Consider the following 11,285-nt stretch of genomic DNA (forward strand, 5'->3'; position numbering starts at 1 on the left):
ACCGAGACTATAGGTCAGACCCCTTTAGTCCCGGTTCATGGCATGAACCGGTACTAAAGGTTATCCCTTTAGTACCGGTTTGTGCCACGAACCGGTACTAAAGGTGATCATGGGGCCCCGGCCTGACGCCAGCCTGCCACCACCCCTTTAGCACCGGTTCGTGACACGAACCGGTACTAAAGGTTCAACACGAACCAACATTAATGCATAGCCGTTCGAACCGACACTAATGGTGCCATTAGTACCGGACCAAAATCGAACTGGGACTAAGGTGTCTCACATTAGGTCCTTTTTCTACTAGTGAGATGGTTATTGTTTCCTGACCATGGACATTGGATGTCATTGATAACGGGATCACATCATTAGGAGAATGATGTGATGGATAAGACCCAATCTTAAGCGTAGCACAAGATCGTGAAGTTCGTTTGCTAAAGCTTTTCTAATGTCAAGTATCATTTCCTTAGACCATGAGATTGTGCAACTCCCGGATACCGTAGGAATGCTTTGGGTGTACCAAACATCACAACGTAACTGGGTGGCTATTAAGGTGCACTACAGGTATCTCCGAAATTGTCTGTTGGGTTGGCACGAATCGAGACTGGGATTTGTCACTCCGTATGACGGAGAGGTATCTCTGGGCCCACTCAGTAATGCATCATCATAATGAGCTCAATGTGACTAAGGAGTTGGTCACGGGATCATGCGTTACGGAACGAGTAAAGAGACTTGTCGGTAACGAGATTGAACGAGGTATGGGGATACCTACAATCGAATCTCGGGCAAGTAACATACCGATAGACAAAGGGAATTGTATACGGGATTGATTGAATCCCCGACATCGTGGTTCATCCGATGAGATCATCGTGCAACATGTGGGAGCCAATATGGGTATCCAGATCCCGCTGTTGGTTATTGGCTAGAGAGATGTCTCAGTCATGTCTGCATGGTTCCCGAACCCGTAGGGTCTACACACTTAAGGTTCGATGACGCTAGAGTTGTTATGCGAAATAGTATGTGGTTACCGAAGGTTGTTCGGAGTCCCGGATGAGATCCCGGACGTGACGAGGAGTTCCGGAATGGTCCGGAGGTGAAGATCAATATATTGTACGAAGGGTATTGGAGTCCAGAATTGTTCCGGGGGTACCGGGTGACGACCAGCGTGTCCGAAAGGGATTTCGGAGGCCCCGGCAAGCGTTGGGGGCCTTATGGGCCAAGGGGAGGGGGCACATCAGCCCACTAAGGGGCTGAGCGCCCCTCTCACCCCATCTCACATAACTTGGAGAGGTGGGGGCACCTCCCCTAGGGCAGCCATCCCTCCTGGCTTGGGGTGCAAGTTTCCTAGGGGTGGGGGCGCCCAAACCCATCTAGGGTTTCCCCTGTGGCCGCCGCCCCTCCCCTAGGGAACCCTAGGGCGCCTCCTCCACTCCTTCCCCCTATATATAGTGAGGGAGAGAGAGGGCACCCACACCCTTACCCTGGCGCAGCCCCTCCCCCTCTCCTACACCTCCTCTTCCTTCGTAGCGCTTGGCGAAGCCCTGCCGGAGAACCACGAGCTCCATCACCACCACGCCGTCGTGCTGTCGGAGTTCTCCCTCAACTTCTCCTCTCCCCTTGCTAGATAAAGAAGGAGGAGGCGTCCCCGGGCTGTACGTGTGTTGAACGCGGAGGTGCCGTTGTTCGGCGCTTAGATCTAAATCGACCGTGATCTGAATCGTTGTGTGTACGACTCCACCAACCGCGTTCTTGTAATGCTTCCGCTTAGCAATCTTCAAGGGTATGAAGATGCACTCCCTCTCTCTCGTTGGTAGTATCTCCTAGATCGATATTGGTGACACGTAGGATTTTTTTTGAATTATTGCTACGTTCCCCAACAGTGGCATCATGAGCTAGGTCTATGCGTAGATTCTATGCACGAGTAGAACACAAAGCAATTGTGGGTGGTGATTTGTTCAATTTGCTTACCGTTAATAGTCTTATCTTGATCCGGCGACATTGTGGGATGAAGCGGCCCGGACCGACCTTACACGTATGCTTACGTGAGACTAGTTCCACCGACTGACATGCACTTGATGCATAAGGTGGCTGGCGGGTGGCTGTCTCTCCCACTTTAGTCGGATCGGATTCGATGAAAAGGGTCCTTATGAAGGGTAAATGGCAATTGGCATATCACCGTTGTGGTTTTGCGTAGGTAAGAAAAGTTCTTGCTAGAAACCCATAGCAGCCACGTAAAACTTGCAACAACAATTAGAGGACGTCTAACTTGTTTTTGCAGGGTTTGCTATGTGATGTGATATGGCCAAAAGGATGTGATGGATGATATATGTGATGTATGTGATTGATCATGTTCTTGTAATAGGAATCACGACTTGCATGTCGATGAGTATGACAACCGGCAGGATCCATAGGAGTTGTGTTAATTTATTTATGACCTGCATGTCAATGAAAATGCCATGTAATTACTTTACTTCATTGCTAAACGTTAGCCATAGTAGTAGAAGTAATAGTTGGCGAGGCAACTTCATGAGGACACGATGATGGAGATCATGATGATGGAGATCATGGTGTCATGCCGGTGACGATGGTGTTCATACCGCGCCTCGAAGATGGAGATCAAAGGCGCAAGATGATATTGGCCATATCATGTCACTTTATGATTTGCATGTGATGTTTGTCATGTTTACATCTTATTTGCTTAGAACGATGGTAGCATAAATAAGATGATCCCTCTCTAAAATTTCAAGAAAGTGTTCCCCCTAACTGTGCACCATTGCGAAGGTTCGTTGTTTCGAAGCACCACGTGATGATTGGGTGTGATAGATTCTAACGTTCGAATACAACGGGTGTAAGCCAGATTTACGCATGCAAAACTCTTAGGTTGACTTGACGAGCCTAGCATGTACAGACATGGCCTCGGAACACGAGAGACCGAAAGGTCGAACATGAGTCGTATAGTAGATACAATCAACATGGAGATGTTCACCGTTGATGACTAGTCCGTCTCACGTGATGATCGGACAAGGCCTAGTCGATTCGGATCATGTATCACTTAGATGACTAGAGGGATGTCTATCTGAGTGGGAGTTCATTGAATAATTTGATTAGATGAACTTAATTTTCATGAACATAGTCTAAATTGTCTTTGCAAATTATGTTGTGGATTAATAGCTCGTGCTTTAGCTCTTTGTTTTAATACATTCCTAGAGAAAGACTAAGTTGAAAGATATTATAAGCAATTGTGCGGACTAGGGCCGTAGTCTGAGGATTGTCCTCACTGCTACATAGAAGGCTTCTGTCCTTGATGCACCGCTCAGTGTGCCAACCCCTCTGGCGTCATCTGTGGATGTTGTGAACATCTGGTAGACACGTTCTGATGACTACCTGATAGTTTAGTGCGCCATGCTTTACAGCTTAGAGTCGGGGCTCCAAAAGCATTTTGAATGCCATAGAACATATGAGATGTTCAAAGAGCTAAAATTGGTATTTCAAGCTCATGCCCGTGTTGAGAGGTTGAGACCTCCGACAAGACCTTTGCCTACAAGATGGAGGAGAATAGCCCAGCCAGTGAGCATGTGCTCAGCATGTCTGGGTACTTCAATCACTTAAATCAAGTGGGAGTTAATCTTCCAGATAAGAGAGTGATTGACAAAAGTTCTCTAGTCGCTATCACCAAGCTACTAGAGTTTCGTGATGAACTATAACATGCAAGGGAAGATAATCCCGGAGCTGTTCGTCGTGCTTAAGACCGTAAAGGTAGAAATTAAGAAGGAGCATCAAGTGTTGATGGTGAACAAGAGCACTGGTTTCAAAGAAGGGCAAGGGCAAGAAGGGAAACTTCTTGAATGGCAAGCCAGTTGCCACTCCAGTGAAGAAACCCAAGAACCAAAACCCGAGACAAAGTGCTTCTATTAGGGGAACGGTCACTGGTAGCGGAACTGCCTCAAATACTTGGTAGATAAGCAGGCTGTCGACTTCAACAAAAGTATATTTGATATATGTGCGTTATTGATGTGTACCTTACTAGTACTCCTAGTAGCACCTGGGTATTAGATACTGGTTCAGTTGCTAATATTGGTAACTCGAAACAAAAGCTACGGAATCAATGGAGACTAGCTAAGGGCGAGGTGACGATGTGTGTTGGAAGTGTTTCCAAGGTTGATGTGATCGCCATCGCACGCTCCCTCTACCTTCAGGATTAGTGTTGAACCTAGATAAATGTTGTTTGCATTGGTGTCTGCGTTGAGCATGAACATGATTATATCATGTTTATTGCAATACGGTTATTCATTTAAGTCAGAGAATAATGGTTATTCTGTTTACATGAATAATACCTTCTATGGTCATGCACCCAATGTGAATGGTTTATTGAATCCCGGTCGTAGTTATACACATGTTCATAACATTGATGCCAAAAGATGTAGAGTTGATAATGATAGTACCACTTTCATGTGGCACTGCCGCTTAGGTCATATTGGTGTAAAGCACATGAAAGAACCTCCATGCTAATGGACTTTTGAAGTCACTTGATTTTGAATCACTTGACACATGCAAACCATGCCTCTTTGGCAAGATGACTAAAACCCCGTTCTTTGGAACAATGGAACGGGCAAGTGACTTGTTGGAAATCATACATGCTGATGTGTGCGGTCCGAAGAGTGTTGACGCGCGCGGTGGATATCATTATTTTCTCACCTTCACACGGTGAATTGAATAAATATGGGTATATTTACTTAATGAAGCATAAGTCTGAAATGTTTGAAAATTTCAAGCAATTTCAGAGTGAAGTTGAGAATCATCATAACAAGAAGATCAAGTTCCTTCGATCTGATCAAAGGGAAAGTATTTGAGTTATGAGTTTGGCAATCACTAAAGACAAGGTGGAATCGTTTCACAGTTGACGCCGCCTGGAACACCATAGCATGATGGTGTGTCCGAACATCGTAATCGAACCTTATTGGATATGGTGTATGATGTCTCTTACCAATCTACCGCTATTTTGGGGGTTATGCATTAAAAACAATTACATTCACTTTAAATAGGGCACCATCTAAGTCCGTGGAGACAACACCGTATGAACTATGGTTTGGCAAGAAACCAAAGTTGTTGTTTCTTAAGGTTTGGGGCTACGATGCTTATGTCGATAGGCTTTGGTCGGAAAAGCTCGAGCCCAAAGCAGAAAATTGTGTCTTCATAGAATACCCAAACAAGATGATTGGGTATACCTTCTATCTCAGATCTGAGGGCAAAGTGTTTGTCGCTAAGAACAGGTCCTTTCTCGAGAAAGAGTTTCTCTCGAAATAATTGGGTGGGAGGAAGATAGAACTTGATGAGGTTGTTGAACCTTCACTTCAACCAGAGAGTAGCGCATCACAGAAAGATGTTTCTGTGGCACTTACTTCAGTTGAGGAGAAAGATAATGATGATGATCATGAAGCTTCAGATCAAATTACTATCAAACATCATAGGTCGACAAGGGTGTGTATAACTTCTGAGTGGTAACCCTGTCAAGGTCATGTTGTTGGACAACGATGAACCTACGAGCTATGACGAAGCGATGGTGGGCCCGGATTCCAACAAACGGCTAGAAGCCATGAAATCCGAGATAGGATCCGTGTATGAGAACAAAGTATGGACTTTGGTGGACTTGCCCGATGAACGGCAAGCCATTGAGAATAAATGGATCTTTAAGAAGAAGACAAACGCTAATGGTAATGTCACCATTTGTGAAGCTCGACTTGTCTCAAAGAAGTTTCTGACAAATTCAAGGAGTTGACTATGATGAGACTCTCTCAATAATAGCGACGCTAAAGTCTGTTAGAACTATGTTAGCAGTTACTGCATTTTCATTTACGAAATCAGGCAGATGGATGTCAAAACAAAGTTTCCTTGACGGTTTCCGTGAGGAAATGTTGTATGTGACACAACCAAAAGGTTTTTGTCAATTCTAAGGATGCTAAAAGGTATGCAAACTCCAGCGATCCTTCTATGGACTGGAGCAAGCATCTCGGAGTTGGAACATATGCTTTTATGAGGCGATCAAAGCATTTGGGTTTATACAAAGTTTGCAAGAAACTTGTATTTGCAAGAAAGTGAGTGGGAGCACTACAACATTTCTGATAGGTATATATGGATGACATATTGTTGATCGTAAATGATGTAGAATTTCTAGAAAGCATAAAGGGTTGTTTGAATGGAGTTTTTCAAAGGAAGACCTGTGTAAAACTGCTTACATGTTGGGTATCAAGATCTATAGAGATAGATCAAGACGCCTGATACGACCTTCACAAAGCACATACCTTGACATGATCTTGAAGGAGTTCAAGTTGGATCAGTCAAAGAAGGAGTTCTTGCCTGAGTTGTGAGGTGTGAAGTTAAGATTGAAGCTCGACCACGGTAGAAGAAAGAGAAAGGACGAAAGTTGTCCCCTATGCCTTAGCCATAGGCTCTATACAATATGCCATGCTGTGTACCGTGATGTGCCTTGCCATGTGTCTGGCAAGGGGGTACAAGAGTGATCCAGGTGTGGATCATTGGACAATGGTCAAAGTTGTCCTTAGGAATAAGGAAATGTTTCTCGTTTATGAAGGTGATAAAGAGTTCGGCGTAAAGGGTTACGTTGATGCAAGCTTTGACACCTATCTGGATGACTCTGAGTAGCAAACCGGATATGTATAGTGGAGCAACCATTTGGAATAGCTCCAAGTGGAGCATAGTAGCAACATCTACAATATGAAATCGAGATTTGCGAAGAACACACGGATCTGAATCTTGCAGACCCGTTGACTAAAACTTCTCTTGTAAGCATAACATGATCAAACCCTAGAACTCATTGAGTGTTAATCACATGGTGATGTGAACTAGATTATTGACTATAGTAAACTCTTGGGTGTTAATCACATGGCGATGTGAACTAGATTATTGACTCTAGTAAACTCTTCGGGTGTTAGTCACATGGCGATGTGAACTATGAGTGTTAATCACATAACGATGTGAACTAGATTATTGACTCTAGTGCAAGTGGGAGACTGTTGGAAATATGCCCTAGAGGCAATAATAAAATGGTTATTATTATATTTCCTTGTTAATGATAATTATAATTGTATTAACCGGAAATCGTAATACATGTGTGAATACATAGACCACAACATGTCCCTAGTAAGCCTCTAGTTGACTAGCTCGTTGATCAATAGATGGTTATGGTTTCCTGACCATGGACATTGGATGTCATTGATAACGGGATCACATCATTAGGAGAATGATGTGATGGACAAGACCCAATCTTAAGCGTAGCACAAGATCGTGAAGTTCGTTTGCTAAAGCTTTTCTAATGTCAAGTATCATTTCCTTAGACCATGAGATTGTGCAACTCCCGGATACCGTAGGAATGCTTTGGGTGTACCAAACATCACAACGTAACTGGGTGGCTATAAAGGTGCACTACAGGTATCTCCGAAAGTGTCTATTGGGTTGGCACGAATCGAGACTGGGATTTGTCACTCCGTATGACAGAGAGGTATCTCTAGGCCCACTCGGTAATGCATCATCATAATGAGCTCAATGTGACTAAGGAGTTGGTCACGGGATCATGCGTTACGGAACGAGTAAAGAGACTTGCCGGTAACGAGATTGAACGAGGTACGGGGATACCGACGATCGAATCTCGGGCAAGTAACATACCGATAGACAAAGGGAATTGTATACGGGATTGATTGAATCCCCGACATCGTGGTTCATCCGATGAGATCATCATGGAACATGTGGGAGACAATATGGGTATCCAGATCCGGCTATTGGCTATTGGCCAGAGAGATGTCTCGATCATGTCTGCATGGTTCCTGAACCCGTAGGGTCTACACACTTAAGGTTCGGTGACTCTAGAGTTGTTACGGGAAATAGTATGTGGTTACTGAAGGTTGTTCGGAGTCCCGGATGAGATCCCGGACGTGACGAGTTCCGTAATGGTCCGGAGGTGAAGAACGATATATTGGACGAAGGGTATTGGAGTCCGTAATTGTTCCGGGGGTACCGGGTGATGACCAGCGTGTCCGAAAGGGGTTTCGGAGGCCCCGGCAAGTGTTGGGGGGCCTTATGGGCCAAGGGGAGGGGCACATCAGCCCACTAAGGGGCTGAGCGCCCCTCCCACCCCATCTCACGTAACTTGGAGAGGTTGGGGCGCCTCCCCTAGGGCAGCCACCCCTCCCGGCTTGGGGGGCAAGTTTCCTATGGGTGGGGGCGCCCAAACCCATCTAGGGTTTCCCCTGTGGCCGCCGCCCCTCCCCTAGGGAACCCTAGGGAACCTCCTCCAGCCCCTTCCCCTTATATATAGTGAGGGAGAGAGAGGCACCCACACCCTTCCCCTGGCATAGCCCCTCCCCCTCTCCTACACCTTCTCTTCCTCCTAGCGCTTGGCGAAGCCCTGCCGGAGAACCACGAGCTCCATCACCACCACGCCGTCGTGCTGTCGGAGTTCTACCTCAACTTGTCCTCTCCCCTTGCTGGATCAAGAAGGAGGAGACGTCCCCGAGCTGTACGTGTGTTGAACACGGAGGTGCTGTTGTTCGGTGCTTAGATCAGAATCGGCCGCGATCTGAATCGCTGCGTGTACGACTCCACCAACCGCGTTCTTGTAACGCTTCCACTTAGCGATCTTCAAGGGTATGAAGATGCACTCCCACTCTCTCGTTGCTAGTATCTCCTAGATCGATCTTGGTGACGCGTAGGAATTTTTTTGAATTATTGCTACGTTCCCCAACACTTGGTATTTCATCATGTAATGTAATGTTATAGCAAATGATCGAGAGAATAGCACAGTAAGCACAGAGACTCGCATCTTTAGCGAGGCCGGTCATTACAAATGGTATGAGAGCCCAAGTCGATAGTTTGTAACCCTAAGAATGACTAGGAAAAGCTGTACAAAGCTTGTATTTATCATCTATTATTAATCCTATAAATTCTTCTCTCGTCTTAATGTAAATGATGATCCAAGTAACTCATTATGCCTATGCCACTCAAGACCTGGCCTTTTGGAAGTTGATTCTTCACCTCAAAATACCCATATGCATATGTACTTAAGGAATTTCGATGCAAATGCTCAGTCCCCAAATGAAGATGAAGGCAGGAAATGGCCAGAGGATACATGCTACATTATGGAGTATCTTGCATCATTCAAGAAGAACTAGTTTCCAGACTATCTATTGAAGTTTGAGATCATTTTGGAAGAGATTCAGACGACCACTAAGTTAGATAAATGATTATGTGGATAGTATGCTGAGTTTCTATCTATTGTGATATGACCTTGCCTTAGGATTATTTGTGTGGTTTGACTTTTGAGTTGTTTATTGAATGATGTTGTGGGATGTGATTTGTGATTCTTTTGTAAGTATAATACATTTACGTAATTTTACACCCTATCTCTCTAGTATGCTTTAAGATTCAAGAAGACACAACCATAAGGAAGAGAAAAGTAAGATATAATTTGGCGTTGTGAAGATTTCTTTGATGACGCAAAATTGAAGCTACCAACATTATTTCTTTGAAGATTAAATACCTCGTAGAGTTATATCATGCAAACAGGTAATATCACCATCTCGTAAATGAAAACTTCATCACAATAACCCATCCACTTTTTATCCATGCAACTAAACAAAAGAGTCTACTTACCTCCTCCTTCCCATCCTTACAACCAAAGAAAAATTAGGTTCCCCAACCATGTGGTTAAGGCGTGTACAATGGTGCTAGATTAAGAATGTCATATACAATAAATTCTAAGGCAGAGGAGAAAGGAATCGAAAGAAAAGACTTGCCTTCGCTTAGTTAAAAGATGATCTCTTATCAACAATATCCCTGATCGCATATTTAGGTATACACAATTATTGAAAGACTAAGAAACAACACATTATATATCAATTTTTATTGCCACCTCTTGAGTACATGGCGGACCTAAGATAAAAGACTGTGTCACGATCATGACATCTCTAGCAACACACTAGGCAGTATATAGTTACGGGTACACAAATTTGAGGTGAGCACCAAATCGTAGGGTTTGAGAGGAAGAGAGGAGGAGGAGATAAGCTCATGCAGGAGAGGCTACAATAAAATGTTCAATGATGCCCTTGCATAATGGTGACCCCAACTTATGTATATAGCCATTGGCTACAGGGCCACAACCAAGTGGGATTCATTCATGCTTAATGGGTCTTCAGGTTTGTAACACCCACAATGTGGCTATATCTCGCACGTGTCGGGGCACGACTTAGAGGCATAGCTGCATGGTAGGCATGTCGCAAGAGGGGTAATCTTTACACATCCCATGTACTGAATAAGAAAGGGATAAAGAGTCGGCTTACAATCACCACTTCACACAATACATAAATAATCCATAGATCATCCAGAATACAATCAAGGTCCAATTACGGAACCAAAATAAAGACAACCCCCAATGCTACATCCCCGATCGTCCCAACTAGGCTCCTCTACTGATCATCCGGAAAAGAAACATAGTAACGGCTCGAATCCTCGTCGAACTCCCACTTGAGTTCGGTAGCGTCCCCTGCACTGGCATCATCGGCACCTGCATCTGTTTGGAAGTATCTGTGAGTCACGGGGACTCAGCAATCTCACACCCGCGAGACCAAGACTATTTAAGCTTAAGGGTAGGAAAGGGTAGTGAGGTGGAGCTGCAACAAAGCACTAAGCATATATGGTGGCTAACTTACGCAAAAGAGAGCGAGAAGAGAATAAATGCACGGTCGAGAAGCTAAAAATGATCAAGAAGTGATCCTGAAGCTACTTACGCTCAAGCATAACACGAGACCGTGTTCTCTTCCTGGACTCAGCCGAAAAGAGACCATCACGGCTACACACGCGGTTGATTCATTTTAATTAAGTTAAGTGTCAAGTTTTCTACAACCTGATATTAACAAATTCCCATCTGCCCATAACCGCGGGCACGACTTTTGAAAGTTCAAAACCCTGTAGGGGTGTTCCAACTTAGCCCATCACAAGCTCTCATGGTCAACGAAGGATATTCCTTCTCCCGGGAAGACCCAATCAGTCTCGGAATCCCGGTTACAAGACATTTCGACAATGGTAAAACAAGACCAGCAAAGCTGCCCGATGTGCCGACAAATCCCGATAGGAGTCGCACGTATCTCGTTCTCAGGGCACACTAGATGAAACATCCTACGAGTAAAACCAACCCTCAAGTTGCCCCGAGGTGGCCCCGTAGTCTACTCGGTTCAGACCAACACTCAGAGGAGCACTGGCCCGGGGGGTTAAAATAAAGATGA

This window comes from Triticum dicoccoides, chromosome 6A (genome assembly GCF_002162155.2).
Source record: "Triticum dicoccoides isolate Atlit2015 ecotype Zavitan chromosome 6A, WEW_v2.0, whole genome shotgun sequence".
NCBI lineage: Eukaryota > Viridiplantae > Streptophyta > Magnoliopsida > Poales > Poaceae > Triticum > Triticum dicoccoides.